The 16,922-nt window shown below is 43.2% G+C and overlaps 1 protein-coding gene across 1 annotated transcript in view; it reads left to right on the top strand.

Annotated features, from left to right (window-relative positions):
* Positions 1-16,922, top strand: part of CDH22 (cadherin 22) — a 645,289-nt gene that overhangs the window by 304,048 nt on the left and 324,319 nt on the right. The gene's annotated exons all lie outside the window — the stretch shown is intronic.

Genomic DNA, 16,922 nt, shown 5'->3' on the forward strand with positions numbered 1-16,922 from the left:
ATCCGAATCACTGGGCCGCTGTAGCGACTGGACTCGGATCGGTCGGATGAAAGAAGCACACTGTTGGTGAGTGCTTGTGTCTGCTAAAGATTTGAAGCATTGAGCCGCTTTTGCGACTGGACTCAGATCGGTCGGGTGAAAGAAGCACACTGTTGGTGAGTGCTTGTATGCTGAAGATCCGAATCTTAGAGCCGCTGTTTGCGACTGGACTCGGATCGGTGGGATGAAAGAAGCACACTGTTGGTGAGTGCTTGTGTATGCTAAAGATTTGAAGCATTGAGCCGCTTTTGCGACTGGACTCAGATCGGTCGGATGAAAGAAGCACACTGTTGGTGAGTGCTTGTATGCTGCAGATCCGAATCGTAGAGCCGCTGTTTGCGACTGGACTCGGACCGGTGGGATGAAAGAAGCACACTGTTGGTGAGTGCTTGTATGCTGCAGATCCGAATCGTAGAGCCGCTGTTTGCGACTGGACTCGGATCGGTGGGATGAAAGAAGCACACTGTTGGTGAGTGCTTGTGTATGCTAAAGATTTGAAGCATTGAGCCGCTTTTGCGACTGGACTCAGATGGGTCGGATGAAAGAAGCACACTGTTGGTGAGTGCTTGTATGCTGAAGATCCAAATCGTTTGTGCCGCTGTTGCGACTGGACTTGGCCGTTCAGATGAAAGTAGCATACTGTTGGTGAGTGCTTGTGTATGTTAAAGAAGCATATAGTGGGTGAGTACTTGTGTGTGCTAAAGAAGCGTATTGTGGATGAGTACTTGTGTATGCTAAGAAGCAATTTGTGGGTGAGTACTAGTGTAGTCTAAAGATCTGAATCATTAAGCCGCTGTTGCAGCAGGACTCAGATCGGTCAAAATAAAGAAGCATGTTGTAAGCGAATGCCTGTGTGGCTGAAGATCCGAATCATAAAGCCGCTGTTGCAGCTGGACTCAGATCGGACAAATAAAGAAGCATGTTGTAAGCGAATGCCTGTGTGGCTGAAGATCCGAATCATTAAGCCGCTGTTGCAGCTGGACTCAGATCGGTCGAATAAAGAAGCATATTGAAAGTGAATGCCTGTGTGTGCTTGTGCAGATGTAGTGTCAGTTTTAGATGACAGTGGGGGTTTTTGTAAAAGGTGTATGGTTTAGTAGCGGGGGGGGGGGGATGACGTGTGGTACAAGGTCTCGGGACTTGTGGGCGGCTTGTCCCGTGCGTGGGTCAGGTAAGGTAACAATGCGTTCTATAAAGGTAACAACACCTCCTACCTGCGCCGGTGTAACGATCGAAAGTCGGGGACTGCGAACGGGGAACTGCGAAGCTGGAACTGGAGCGTAGGAACTTGCTAACATGCGGTGGTTTCCTCAAAAGTCGGCCTGGTGACGTAGGTACCGCGCACTGGAACCAACACTGACCACCGTGGATAGTCTGGTTATATATGCTCCAGGCTCCTCCCATAATTTCAGGCCGGTAAACCGGCCTTCCTATATATATATATATATATATATATATATATATATATATATATATATATATATATTATTTATTCAAACTATAAAATGTGTAAAAACCATTCACATAAAAAGGTAGAAACTAGCATTACACATGTAAACACTCCAGCTTCCTGCCCTCCTTCAAATGTGCAACGTGATGGCATCATTGTCATGTACCACTTCTATACGCGTTACACCCCCAAATAGAGCTTCCTCAGTGGGAGATTTAAAATAAATGGCATGTTTATGGTTATATTTATTATCTTAAGTCAGGTGCTATAATGAGATTAGACACCCATTATTCTGGTACATGTTTTTAGATGCCATGGTATGTTTTTTTTTTTTTTTTGTCAAGCATGAATAAACAATATTTTAAAGTGGAAATTTTACTCCAAATATATTTTCTTTTGAGATACTATTTACAGTTTTCATGGTTGGCCTGTAGAAGTCCAAAGTCAGGAACTTGACTTGATTTTTTTCCTTTTGGGTAATATAGATTTTTTTTTATATACACACACACACACAATTGTTTTGTCTTGCATTTCTATATTAAACCAAATGGATTGTTTTAAAAATGTTGGCATATACTTTAAAGCAGGGGTAGGCAGCCTTTCAGAGGTTGAGATCTATTTGAACAATATGGAGGAAAGCAAAGATCCCAGGGGGGAAGCAGCACTATCAAAAAGACTATCAAGCCCCAAATAAAAAGTATTATACGGTGTCCCCCTTCACATCACTTCATATCACCCCTCACAATAGTGGCCTCTGACCCTCCCCCCCCACAGTATTGTCCTCTGTCCCTCTTCACATCACCATCCCCCCACTGTAGTGTCCTCTGACCCCCTCATAGCAGTGGTCCTCTGCCCCTTTATATCACCCCCCCACTGTAGTGTCCATTGCCCCTCTGCCCCCCATATAAGTGTCATTTGCCCCCTCCACATCACTCCCCCCACTGTACTGTCCGCTGCCCCCCCATAGCTGTGTCTTCTGCCCCTCTGCCCCCTCATAGCAGTGTCCTCTGCCCCTCCACACCACCCCCTCCCACTGTACTGTCTGCTGCCCCCCCATAGCAGTGTCCTCTGCTTCTCTGCCCCACCATAGCAGTGCTCTCTGCCCCTTCACATCACCTCCCCACTGTAGTGTCCGCTGCCCCACTGCCCCCCCATAGTGTCCTCTGTCCCCTCCACTCCCCCCCCACTGTTGTGTGTGCTGCTCCTCTGCCCCCCATAGCAGTGCCCTCTGCCCCCTCCACACTATCCCTCCACAGAAGTGACCTTTTCCCCCTTTCACACCATCCCTCGGACACAAAGAGGGGTGTGCAGGCAGCTTTCTCCTACCTGTTGTAAGGTGTACAGCAGAGCGGAGTACTGGATGGAGGGTGGTTATTGGTTGTTAGGACCGTCTGGCTTCCTAACAACCAATCACCTGCTGGTTAACTGCAGCAGCTTCCGATCCCACCCTCTGTCCACTATGCTGTCTCCTGCTCTTCTCTCCCCTGTGAAGTGAGAGCATCTGAGGTTGAGGAGAAGGACCAGCTAATCCGTTTTCGAGATCTATCGATGGGTTGCTGACCCTAGCTTTAAACTATGTCTAAAGCCAAAACGTTTTGTTTTGTGGTGAGTGCTTAGAACCCCTGCTAGGTCCCACTTAGGGATTATTACGCTCTCTGTTTGTCTTGGTAGCCACTATCATAGAACAAAATCTTCAAATATAGTAGTTTCCCTTACTTTGGAAAGATTTCCCCTTCTTTCCTGTTGTGTCTACAGAACCGAAAGGGAATTCTGCCCAGTGAGGAGTTTGTGGCTTCCTTTCCCAGTAACAAATATGTCTCTTATTTCATATTTGGGTGTCACCAACAAAGAACATGAGTGACATTTTTCCAAAGGGGTTCAATGACAGAAATAAAATCCATGGAAAGGAAAGTGCCTCCAAAGTATTTTGTTAGGCAGTAAATTTCATTAGGTAACATTTAGTTAAAAGCCAGCATGTTTTGGGGGTTCAATAGGCCCCCTTTGACCAGGGCTTGGCAAATGCCGCAGAAGAAAAATATATACTAATATAAAGTGATCCTGAAGGGTGATTTCTATAAAATCGAATATAGTGCATCTGCTCCAGAAGCTGGTTTAGGCTCCTGGCTGTTGCTCCTTGGAGAGCTGTCTACAATTCAGCCCTTCTTCCTAATGAAGTGACTACTGCAATAAATAATCCAGTGCCTCACACTTCTCTTGTACCCTTTTAAAACTGTAATAAAACTGGAAAGACATTTTAACTATTCCCAGATCTAACACAAAAAAAAAAAAAAGAAAAAAAGAAAAAAAGGTTGGAGACAGGCTTTAAAGCACTGACCTGATACATTTATGTCATAGGCTACTGACCACAGAGCAAGGGACTCCAACACTCGCAATTCCTACAGCAACAGACTTATTGCCCTGTATGCTTGGGGTAATGGTGATACTTTAGTAAGGATGGGGAAAACATATTTTGCTTATCCAAATACCATAAAAAATGTTTAGAAAAAAATCAGCAATTCAGAACACGTGGGAGCAATTCTGCCAAGCTGCCTGCAAATTTCTTAAACCTACTAATGAGATATATATTTAGTAAGATCTTTTTTTAATACCTTTTGTGTGGGGTTCTGCTTCACTGGATTTTCCTGTATACATGTTGTTGCTGTGTACCATATGGCACTTGTGTCTTCCTTTCCTGATTCAATACATACTACATGTCCTCCCACATTTCTAGAAAATGAAGTCTGGTTTGGTTTTCCCACTCATAGGTCTAATGCATAGGGAAGAAAAAATACCCTTTTTAGAGGAATATATTTTTTTTTTTCCCGCTGAATGCAGATCTATTTTCAGCCGTTGGAGGTTTACTAAAACTGGTGCACACGAAATCTGGTACAACTGTGCATAGTAACCAGTCAGCTTCTAAATTCAGCTTGTTTAATTCAAGTGGTTGACTGTTAAGCCACTTTATGCTGTTCATACCATCCTGCCTGTTTAATACTCCTATGTGCCCTTGTGCCTGTGTTTTATAAAAATAAGCTGTTCTTTATCAGTTCTCAGAACGGTGACTGCAGCCTTGCCAGCTGAAGCAGGCAAGGCCAAGGATTCCCCTTTGACGTCAGTTGGGGGGGAAGGAGGAGAGAGCCGGTGGGTCGCGATCGCCGCTCTGAGAACTGGTAAAGAACAGCTTATTTTTATAGAACACAGGCACAGGGGCACATAGGAGTATTAAACAGGCAGGATGGTATAAAACATTAGCTGAAACTTCAGCAGCAAGAAGGGAGGGGGGCAGGTACTGACACAGGAGCAGACAGGCAGGGAGGGGAGGGGGGAGGAGGACATAGGAGAGCACAGGAGAGCTGCGGTTGACCGAGGCATGTAAACTGACCACGGTGTCAGGGCTCAGCAGCCATGATATACCGTGGTCAGCTTACAGAGGGGTGGGTATAGCTAGGCAAGATCAGCCAGGTTTTTTAGGGGTTACAGGGGGCCAAATTACACAGCACAAGCACTGTGCTGTATAACATGCTTTATAGGATCAGGTTCGATATTTTTGTTTTTTTAGGTTAACAAACGCTTTAAGCTTTGCCAATAAAACCTAGACGCTGGTTGGCTACTATGCACAGCTGCACCAGATTCTGTGTGCACCAGTTTTAGTAAATATCCCCCAATGTGTCCATGCACATTGTGGTGTTTATATCTGTATTTAGAGCAATGTTCAGGGGCAAGAAAAATCCAACAAACTTGTATTTGGAGAGAGTCATACTGGCATAATTTACACACATAGATTCCTGAATGCATGTAAATGCATGCTTATGTGTTTAAATTCATTCTTGTGGCTAGAATAAATGAATATTCTATCCAACAGGCCTTTTGCAAAAAAAAAAGGCAGCATTTGTAACTTTTATTTTTTTAATGAATCTAAACACAGGTGCATTGTTTACTGTGGGACAATGCACACATCTGCGTAAAAGATCCCTAATGAAGTGATGTATTGAGAAAAAAAATTGAACACTATACATTTGAGTGTAGCATTTTATGCATATACACAAGTACATATGAGTATATATGCAAAAAATGTGAACGCAGGTAGCTAGAATAGGATGAAGAAGAATCTTACGCATTTATACCCTTGTGCACATTCACGCACATGTACTCTTGTATACACAAGATCTTTAACCACTTCCCTACCCAGCCATAGACATATGACGTCCATAGATGGGATCTCCCATCCTGGGTGGACGTCATATGACGTCCTGGGATTCCCGGCCGTCTAGGGGGCGCGTGCGCCCGCCGTGCTGCTCGGGACCCGGTGCGTATGCCCGGCGGCCGCGATGTCCGCCGGGCACCCACGATTGCCCGTTAACTGGGCCGAACCGTGGATCTGTGTGTGTAAACACACAGATCCACGTCCTGTCAGTTGTGAGGAGAGCGATCTGTGTTCCCAGAATGGAGGAACACTGATTGGTCTCCTCCCCTTGTGCGTCCCCTCCCCCTACAGTTAGAATCATTCCCTAGGAAACATATTAACCCCTCCCCGCCCCCTAGTGGTTAACCCCTTCACTGCCTGTCACATTTACACAGTAATCAATGCAATTTTATAGCATTGATCACTGTATAAACGTGAATGGTCCCAAAAATGTGTCAAAAGTGTCCGATGTGTCCGCCATAATGTCGCAGTCACGAAAAAAAAACGCGATCGCCGCTAAAAAAATAAATACATTTTTAAAAAAAAAAAAATGCCATAAATCTATCCCGTATTTTGTAGACGCTATAACTTTTGCGCAAACCAATCAATATACGCTTATTGCGATTTTTTTTTTTACCAAAAATATGTAGAAGAATACGTATCGGCCGAAACTGAGGAAAAAATTTGTTTTTTAAAAAAAAAATTGGGATATTTATTATAGCAAAAAGTAAAAAATATTGTGTTTTTTTCAAAATTGTCGCTCTTCTTTTGTTTATAGCGCAAAAAATAAAAAACGCAGAGGCGATCAAATACCACCAAAAGAAAGCTCTATTTGTGGGGAAAAAAGGACGTCAATTTTGGGTACAACGTTGCACGACCGCGCAATTGTCGTTTAAAGTGCGACAGCGCTGAAAACTAAAAATTGGCCTGGGAAGGAAGGGGGTGAAAATGCCCTGTATTGAACCGGTTAAGGAACAGAACTTGCATCTTTTTATTGTAACAAAGAAAAAGCCATTTTCCTCCATAAATAGCAAGTATGAATGTTTATTGGTATTCTCCAGCACAAAGGCTGTTCCACCTGCTCCTCTGCTCCTTTCACTCACTCACTGCCAAAAGCTTGGTCAAAAGCTTAGCCTCAAAGTTCTTGGTGAAGTGAAACGCGTTAGCCCGGAGGAGAAGGTGTAACAGCCATTGTACTGGAAAATACCAAAAAACCTTGATACCTGGCTTTTATGATAGCAGGGGGGGGGTTGGAGCATTTGAAGCCAGTGCCTATATTGGCTGGTGGAACAGGGGGTTTAGCTTGTTGCATTTTTTATTTTATTCAGGATCTTTTTGCCCACAAGATCAGCATATAAACATAAGTAAATGATTATGTCCGTGTTCAATACGTCCTAGTAGATTGTAAGCCCTGACAAGCAAGGTCCTTTGATTCCACTTGTATTGAATTGTATTGTAGCTGTACTGTCTCCTTCCATTTTGTAAAGCCCTGTGCAAACTGTTGGTGCTATAAAAATCCTGTATTATTATAATTTTTATTTAATACAAATAAATAATAGAATGAGCTTAAGTGCATAGGCTTATGCCATACACCTGTAAATGCGTATAAAGGTGTGTAAATATGTGGCAAAATTGACATTTCTTATTCTCGATTTTTCTGGCAGCTCCTGGTGGGAGTGTTTCATTATGTCGGTGTGCATGCAACCATATATTGAAAAAAGTGCTGTATTACTATTCAGGTATTTGTCTCTGTCAAACGGCTGGTCTCCGCTCTCAATCTATCAGTGTCTTATCTTTGGCTCAGCAAATTAAGATAGAGATGCAAATGATACATATTGATCTTCAGTAGCCTTCCTTGCGTCTCCTTTCACGCCCTCTCCATTCGATTTATCTTTTCCTGTTTGCATTGCTCATCTTTCTGCAGAATGCTCCTCAATTTGCTCTTTGGACATTTCTTGTCAGCTGTTTCATGTCTTATGTGAGCTTTCACAAGCTCGTAAAGTTATCAGCTATAAAAATTAACAGCTTTTTTTTTGTACAAAATTTTGGAAAGTTTGTGAGGATTCAGCAGACTCATTGTCCTTTCTCCTTTTTTTTTATTTTGGGGCACAGTTATATAAGTTTTATATAAGATCAGAATCAATATGTTGCTGTTTTTGTTTCATGAGAAATATCAGTTCCAACAGTTTCTTCTATTTATTAGCCTGCTGTGTGAAATTTCTTTACTTGTTTTCACCATTGTTATAAAAGTGGTAAGAATCCTGCAAAATCTGTTTTTGTGGATTGATTTCTCCACTTATAAAGGCTTTTGTTTCTATTTTTTTTTTTTTGTTGGACTTTTCATTGATAATTTACACTTTTTTTAAACCTGCCCTAATCAGCTCTTAGGCAGCCTTCACACCGGAGTGTCTCGTTTTTGTGCGTTTTCCATTTTCCAAGCATTTGGGGCTTTGGTGTTTTTATATTAGCTAGTAGAAAAAAACTATTATTCGTAAAAAATGTTGTTGCTATGTGTTTCTGCTTTCAGCTGCTTCAAAAATGCACCAATCAGCCCTAATCGAGCTATATAAGTAGCCCCAAAACTTCTTTGAGCTTCAGGCATTTGATTTCAGGCATTTTGGAGTGGAGATGGAACCACCACCGTAAAGAATAATAGATTTTTTTTCTCCTTGAACGTTTGGGAGCTTCGAGCCACAAGTGTGAATGGGGCCTTATAACTTAGCTCCTGGCAGATATAAAAAAATACATATATGTATATATTATTTATTAAATGTATTTTTAAATGCAAGCAGCATAGGAACCTTAAAGGAGTTGTAAAGGCAGAAGTTTTTTATCTTACTGCTTGCTATCCATTAAGATAAAAAGCCTTCTGTGTGTAGCAGCCCTCCCTAATATTTACTTGAGCTCCATCTCTCTCCCTCCTGATTGGCTAAGACAGCAGCACCATTGACTCTTTCAGCTGTCAATCAAAGTCAGTTAGCCAATCCGGAAAGGAGGGGGGGGGGCGAACAGCAGTTCCGTGCCTGAATGGACACACGGAGCTGTGACTCGGTTAGGGTGCCCCCACAAGCCTGCTGTGGGGTCACTCGATCGAGGGGAGGGAGGGGCCAGGAGCAGCGAAGAGGGACCCGTGAAGAGGAGGATCTGGGCTGCTCTGTGCAAAACCACTACACAGAGCAGGTAAGTATAACATGTTTGTTTGTTTTTTGTTCTTTTTTAAAACAAGACTTCACAATCACTTTAATCTTAAGTGTTATTTATTTTAAAAACAAAAATTTTATATATTGCAGCTTACCAAGTTTTTTTTTTTTAAATAACAACAATGTCATACCTGCTCTGTGCAATGGTATTGCACAGAGCAGCCCCGGCTCTCCTCTTCTTGGGTCCCCTGCCAGCATTCCTGACTCCTCCCCTTGACCAGTGCTCCCAATAGTAAACCCCTTGCTTATGGGGGCACTGGTGCATGCTCACTCCTGGACCCCATTCTATGCGTCCATAAGACACATAAAGCCGCGGCTTGACCCCACCCTTCGCTCTCTCCTCATTGGCTCACTGACCGTGATTAATGACAATGGGAGTCAATTTCTCCCACTGCTGTGTCTGAGCCAATGAGGAGAGGGAGACCTGGGACAGCCAAGGCTCCCGTGCACTTTGCTGGATCAAGATGGGGCTCAGGTGAGTATTGGGGGTGCCCTGCTTTAAAGACGGCCCTGGCCCGGGACCTCTGTGGGGGCTTCGATCCCAGGTGAGTATTTCAAGTGTTATTTATTTTAAAAACAAACATTTTATATATTGCAGCTTACCAAGTTTTTTTTTTTTAAATAACAACAATGTCATACCTGCTTTGTGCAATGGTTTTGCACAGAGCAGCCCCAGCTCTCCTCTTCTTGGGTCCCCCGCCAGCATTCCTGACTCCTCCCCTTGACCAGTGCTCCCAATAGTAAACCCCTTGCTATGGGGGCACTGGTGCATGCTCACTCCTGGACCCCATTCTATGCGTCCATAAGACACACAAAGCCGCGGCTTGACCCCACCCTTCGCTCTCTCCTCATTGGCTCACTGACCGTGATTAATGACAGTGGGAGTCAATTTCTCCCACTGCTGTGTCTGAGCCAATGAGGAGAGGGAGACCTGGGACAGCCAAGGCTCCCGTGCACTTTGCTGGATCAAGATGGGGCTCAGGTGAGTATTGGGGGTGCCCTGCTTTAAAGACGGCCCTGGCCCGGGACCTCTGTGAGGGCTTCGATCCCAGGTTAGTATTTCATAATGAGCTAGTATGCTATGCATACTAGCTTATTATGCCTTTGTTTTGCAGGTTTTTTTTTTTTTTTTGATTTACAACCACTTTAAAGTGATTGGAGACATTCGATTTTTTTTTTATCCATAGAGCAGCCCCAAGCCTTCTTTTCTTGGGTTCTCAGCTGATGCTCCTTCCTCCTCCCTGCCACTGAGCGCCTTCAACAGCAAACCTCTTGACTTGACTGATAAATCAAAAATGAACAGTTTTTTCATTTTGGGATAGAAGTTTTATACAAATGAATAAAAGCTGATCGTTGTAAGAATTCCTGTCATTGTTAAATAGTTTGTCTCAACCCTTTAACTGCCATTTTTGCTGGGCAGCTTGCTCTGTTAAAAGAAGTTAAAAACTAACAGTCCTACTGGCTGGATCAACGGATGCAAATAAAGGAAAAACAGTCTAAAAAAGATAACAATTGAGGCTACCCCATCTAAGAACTGGTAAGCTACAATATAATGTTTGGTTTGGGGTTAAATGCTGCTTTACTTGGTATCTATTCCTCAGAGTCTATTGTATAGCAGAGCTCAAACTGAGAGAGAAAGAAGCAACACAAGGAGACAATCAGCAATGCTACAGTGTTCAGTTGCTAACAAAAAGAATGCTAAACGAAGGAGAGAGCATAGAGATCATTAGTGTGCTGCTTCTCTTTCCATTGTCCAGTCACAGACTGGGAGGCATAAGAACTATGATGGTTGCTTAAGTGCAACAGGCTTACATCAGGTTTTCCACCGTGCTGTCCAAAAGGGCTGTGTGAATTTCAGAACTGGATGAACAGAAGGACAAATTGCTTTTAAAATGTTAAAGCTCCAATGCAGGTATTTCATCTATGCATTTAGCTGATTGTTTGGCATTCAAGTGTATCTAAACCCAAAAAACAAACAAAAAATAAAAACCCTAAAAAGAAAACGAATGCAGCAGCTACCACGTCTAAGGCTTGGTAAACTGCAATATGATACAATTTTTGGTTTTGGGTAGAAAAATACAATACAAGAGGACACAGGATGATCAGATCTAACAGTACTATTGGAGACATGTTTATATTATATTTCTGTAAGGTGTCAGTTGGTTGAGTAAGTGCTGATCGAGTGCTTTACAAAGATTTCACTACTAGGTATCTGGCTGTAGCATAAATTGGTTAAATGACACCAAATGCTTCTACAAAAGAGAGTAACTTATAAAGTCTAATGAGAATTTGTCATGAATACGGCTAATATAAAAACAAAGCATTTATAGCAGAGATTTGGAATTATTGGGAAAGACCACCACTTATCCAGAATATCCAATGTTTGGCCACAGCCTCTGAAACTACAGGGTTGATTTACTAAAACTGGAAAGAGCAAAATCTGGTGCAGATGTGCTTCGTAGCCAATCAGCTTCTAACTTCAGCTTGTTCAAGCTTGGTTTCTATGCAGGGAAATTGCAGATTTAGCTTTTTCCAGTTTTAGAAAATCAGCCCTATTGTCTTTAAAGCTGAATTCTAGGCACACATACATGCAACTCTGTTTTCATTAACATAGCCCTAAAATTTAGTCTTTAAACGCAAGCAGAGTACCTGAATTTGACAAGCAGCACAAGAAGCCGTCAGCAGTGCTGCAGGGCATGCTGACAGGAGGAAATAACAGAGTGGCCTGGAGATTAGCTCATCCGTGTGCTGCTTTTCCATTCACTGTCCAGTAATAATTTGGGTGAGGGACAAGACCAGTCAGTATTAATTGCAGCAAAGAAATTTCAAGCCCTCCCTGCCAGAAAGGGCTGTGCTGTGTTGCACATCTGAAAATTGAGGCAGGTGATTTGAGGCAACTTATGGACTCTTCATGGTACAGCAAAGACTCACATACATATTTATAAAAAAGTATACATTTATTTAAGACAGAAAAACATCATTAAAATGGTCCTATCGAGGGAAATATACAATACACAGTATCAGATCTCTGAAGAGGAACTAGACACTTAGACAAATGTCCAACCAGACAGGAGGACCATAGATCTTGTCCTATGTCAGTTCAATCTCGACATGTTTCGAGGTGTGACCGCTTCTTCAGAAGTATACTTCAGAGGATAATGTGTGTGAACATTTCTACAAAAAAACAGATAATAGATGATCAGGTTAAAGAACAAACCACATGTGTATATACAGCATGGATTAGAATATATGCAAGGCCCAGATCAGTTCTGCCACAGAAATTGGCCAGTTCAAAAGCCAGCTATCAAATTAGGTAATATATAACAAATCCCCAAGACATATGTCTTCCTGTGTATGTTGGATAATAGGAGCTTACCAAGACTGGACCAAATCAAACCAACAGAGCATCTGCAGGCCCCAAAGAGGCAACATCTGTTTGAAAACTGCATAGACTTCATTTCATTAAATATATATGTAGTGATAGCCCTGAAGGAGCTGCTTAAGTTGGTTCAGTCCATTACTCTGCTTCTCAACCCCATAGAACTGTCCCAGCACCTCTGACACACCTAGCAAACAGTGTACTTGCAAACACAGTAAAACAGACACAAATGTGTCACAAAAAGTGAACAGGAAGTTTGTTTACTGGGAGACTTTCCAGAATCAAACAAACAGTGATATGGTAACTCAATAGTCAATAATGGCAAGCTGTGATCTTTAATAGTGTTAATCAAACTCAAAATGCAGACTACAAAATAACATAGTGAAACAACTTAAATAGGTCTAGAGTGGCCTATGCACTCGGGCATAAAGGGGAACTGATCTGACTTAACAACAGTCAGTCTGTTTCCCTCAAATCCTAAAATTTGACCCAGGCAGTTAAATGTGAGGCAGTAGGCCACAAATACAATTTATCACTTTAATAATTAACATGAAAATTCTTCTTTAAAGGTGGTCACCGGAATCACTAAATTACTGATACTGAAAGAGTAACAGAAAGGGTCCCCACAATGGGGATATCCAGGATCTTCGGCTAGCCTGGCGTTGGTGCACTTGGTGTCCTGTTGAACAGGATAAACAAAGAGTACTTGAAAGTATCCTGGTAGGCGAAATGACATGTAGGATGCTAGCAGTATCCTGATAGGTAAAGTGGAATGTAGTGACTGTTCAGCAGGATGCAAGTGTTCCTACAAATCAGGGCACTAGTGAGGCAATCTTGCCTGACTACTGTGTCTTTAAAGATGGGCAAGTGCCCACTCACTGTCCTGTGACCAAAGGATCAAGCGACAAGTTCCCCCGAAAGGCCCGACTGGCCACCTTGTACCTGGATCGGCCCACGCCCTCAGGAACACATGGAGATATGGCCGGGATCCCTCTCAGGTGGTATGTCAGTCACCGTCCAACTCCTGGAGCTGTGGCAGGATCAGCACAATGACCTCTGGAACTACGGCTGGATGGATCCCCTCCGTGGGTAACAGCAGCCCCTCAGATCACGTCTTTATCTCTCTCACTCTCTCTCACTCTCTCATCGACTGACTTTTACCTCATGACACAAAATGGAGTCTTTTTCTTTCCTGTCAGCAAAGCCTGCTGGGATTTGTATTTCTCCCTGTATGCCAGTCTATGGGGCATTTTGTGTGGGAACCGCATGTCCCAGAATCCACTGCAGCTCTCCCTGCAGTTCAGTACAGTCTCTCCCTTTGGCTGTTGTAACTGTGCCTTTAATTGGTTTTCTTCTTCCGGCCAATAGGGGCACAAGAGAGGTTGCTGAATGCACAGCTATGTGTGTGTCAGCTCACATTACATTACTCAGTCAATAAAAACAGGAGGAGGGAGGGGGGTCAAAAAGCCCATGCAGACATGACAGCCAGCATACTGTGTATATATAATATAATATATATAATGTATATATGTATGTAGGTGTGTGTATAATGTTGTTTTTTTTTTCATCTATATATTAAGCTGTTTGCCTTAAGATAGAATTATTTTTGATCTCCAATTTGCAGCAGTACCATAATTAGAAATTTTGAATCTCCACAGAGTTGTGCTGTGGATACAACACTAAGTTAAAATTACTTTGCCACGTCCCGATATTTTAGGTATAGAAAATATAAGGTTTTTGGATGATGGACTTTTTAGGCATAACTCATTCTTATAAAAAAATATTTATTACAAATTTTAAAATCAAAACTATTACACAGATTTCTCATATAATTCATTCACAGAAAATAGCCTATGAATATGGATAGCACACCACCTATCTACAATATAGTCAAACCCCAGAGGACCAAACTGATCACTCTTGAAATGTATAGCGCTTGACGAGGTAGCGTGTCATAAAGTGTTCAACTCTGCTCTACATGTTGCGCGTAACTAAACGCTTCTTCAGGAGCTATGGCGAATTATTCAATCATAGGTAAAAAAGAAAGAAAAAGGACGAGGCAGAGAGTAGTATCCTCAATGATGGTAGAGATTCACAATGATTCGGAGGAACTTAGGAGGGTAACACTTCAGGAACCATTTAGGTTTAATCTAAAGCAGGGGTCCTCAAACTTTTTAAACAGAGGGCCAGTCCACTGTCCCTCAGATTGTTGGGGGGCCGAATCAATGCAGCCTCACCAGCGCCCAGCAATGGCAGCCTGACCTGCGCCCAGCAAGGCAGCCTGACCTGCGCCCGGCAAGGCAGCCTGACCTGCGCCCGGCAAGGCAGCCTGACCTGCGCCCGGCAAGGCAGCCTGATCAGTGCCCAGCAAGGCAGCCTGATCAGTTCCCAGCAATGTAGCCTGTCCTGTGCCCAGTAATGCAGCCAGCCTCTCCATTGTCCAGTAATGCAGCCTGACCTGCGCCCAGTAATGCAGCCTGACCTGCGCCCAGTAATGCAGCCAGCCTCTCCATTGCCCAGTTATGCAGCCTGACCTGTGCCCAGTTATGCAGCCTGACCTGTGCCCAGTTATGCAGCCTGACCTGTACCCAGTTATGCAGCCTGATCTGTGCCCAGTTATGCAGCGTGATCTGTGCCCAGTTATGCAGCGTGATCTGTGCCCAGTTATGCAGCCTGACCTGTGCCCAGTTATGCAGCCTGACCTGTGCCCAGTTATGCAGCGTGATCTGTGCCCAGTTATGCAGCCTGACCTGTGCCCAGTTATGCAGCCTGACCTGTGCCCAGTTATGCAGCCTGACCTGTGCCCAGTTATGCAGCCTGACCTGTGCCCAGTTATGCAGCGTGATCTGTGCCCAGTTATGCAGCCTGACCTGTGCCCAGTTATGCAGCATGATCTATGCCAAGTAATGCAGCCTGACCTGGGGATTAGTGAGAGGAGCACCGCGGGACTTACCACTATGAACAGGCAGCCACGAGGAGAATCCTTGTGAAGCTTTCCCGCGCTGGAGCAGGCTCTCTGTGTCTCCGCCCCCACTCTGGACAGTGCCCGAAATTGGTACTGTTTCCCCCTATGAAGCGGGGTCTGCAGGGAAAGCATCTCTCCGGGCGGACCGTTGTGGGGGCTCCAGTGCCAGAAAGGCCGGGAGGGCTGGGTAAAAGACCTTGGCGGGCCATATTCGGACCGCGGGCTGTAGTTTGAGGACCCCTGATCTAAAGTGTAGTTCTATGCCACTGTCATACGTTTAGAAAGTGGTCTTTAAGGTAAAAAAATGGTGCCCAGGACTGCTATTAAAATACTGGCTTGTTAAGTGTAGGGAATCCTCCCATTGGGTCCATGCCTATTATCCCATAAATGTTGGTCCCTTAAACACTAGGTTCCTGGCAGAGTCTCCCTCTTTGCAACCGCCCCACACAAATAGCAAAGGCAACAGTACCATAATGTTGGGATTGGTTTAATAAAGGATTAGAGGCTGTTTGCTTAGCTGAATGCTAGTGAATAGGGTAGAGCTGCCTAGTTGAGTGCTGCTATGATTAATATTTTATCATTCTGTTTTTTTTTTTTATTATTATTATTATTCAGGATTTATATATTGCCAACAGTTTGCACAATGCTTTACAAAATAAAACGAAACAGTAACATTACAATAAAATTCAACACAGGACGGTTGGAAAGCACCTTGATCATGAGAGCTTACAATCTGCTTTTTCCCTGCACACCAGTGTTCACCTTATTTTCTAACATTTTCTTTGCAAAGGAAACATACACTTTGCTAGGTGAGCCGTTTCTCCTTTTCATCGTATTTGCACTTCCATCAACATTGCAATGTCTTATCTCAATATTCCCTAAACTGGAGGAAAAGATTTAGAAGCTAAATCTGTTATTTTGCCTTTATAAATTGCTAGCACAGAGTCAACATAATCCACAGCACTGTATACGGACCATTGAACCATGGACATTAGTCCCTGAGAGCTTACACAGTCTGGTATATTTTGGTAATTCCATACATAAGCCAAAATGGGCCTTAGTTATGAAGTTATAACTTACAATTATGATTTTCTCTTGTGGAAAAATGGAATAAAAATGAGGGGCCAGCGTGCCAACTGGAAAGATGCCATCAGCCCCATAATAAGTTATGGGTATTCAAAATGCCAGTTTTAAGATGGTAGCAGTCATAATGACGAGGAGTGATTTGTAGGCCATCGCCTCATTTTTCTCTCTGCCTCCAGTTAATGAAAGCTTGGAAGAAAAATTAATACTGAATATGTTTATACCCTGGATCAGGACAGGAAGACAAAGTGCAGCCCCCTGGAGCCAGTAGTTGAGCACCAGTATCTAGAGTCATTTCAGCATTTATCCATGCACGTATGCCAGTATGTCAGTAGATTGGCAGTGAAATGAGGAGGGAACCCATACAAAAAAAAAAAAAAACAGGAAGCATGTCAAATTTTCAATTAAAGTAGCTGTAACCCCTAAATAATGGCATTTAGTTTGCTAAAGCATTGTGTATTATAAACCTTTTCCATTTTTTTAAAGCTGAACTCTAGTCTTACCTTCAGTCTAGCACAGTTGTACTGGCTCCTCTCGTATACCTATAATTGCTTATTCTAATTTCACTGCACACTATGAGCATCCTAAGCCTCATACACACTACAGCTCAGGTTGGAGCCGCT

Source organism: Aquarana catesbeiana, linkage group LG12 (genome assembly GCF_042186555.1).
Source record: "Aquarana catesbeiana isolate 2022-GZ linkage group LG12, ASM4218655v1, whole genome shotgun sequence".
Classification (NCBI taxonomy): domain Eukaryota; kingdom Metazoa; phylum Chordata; class Amphibia; order Anura; family Ranidae; genus Aquarana; species Aquarana catesbeiana.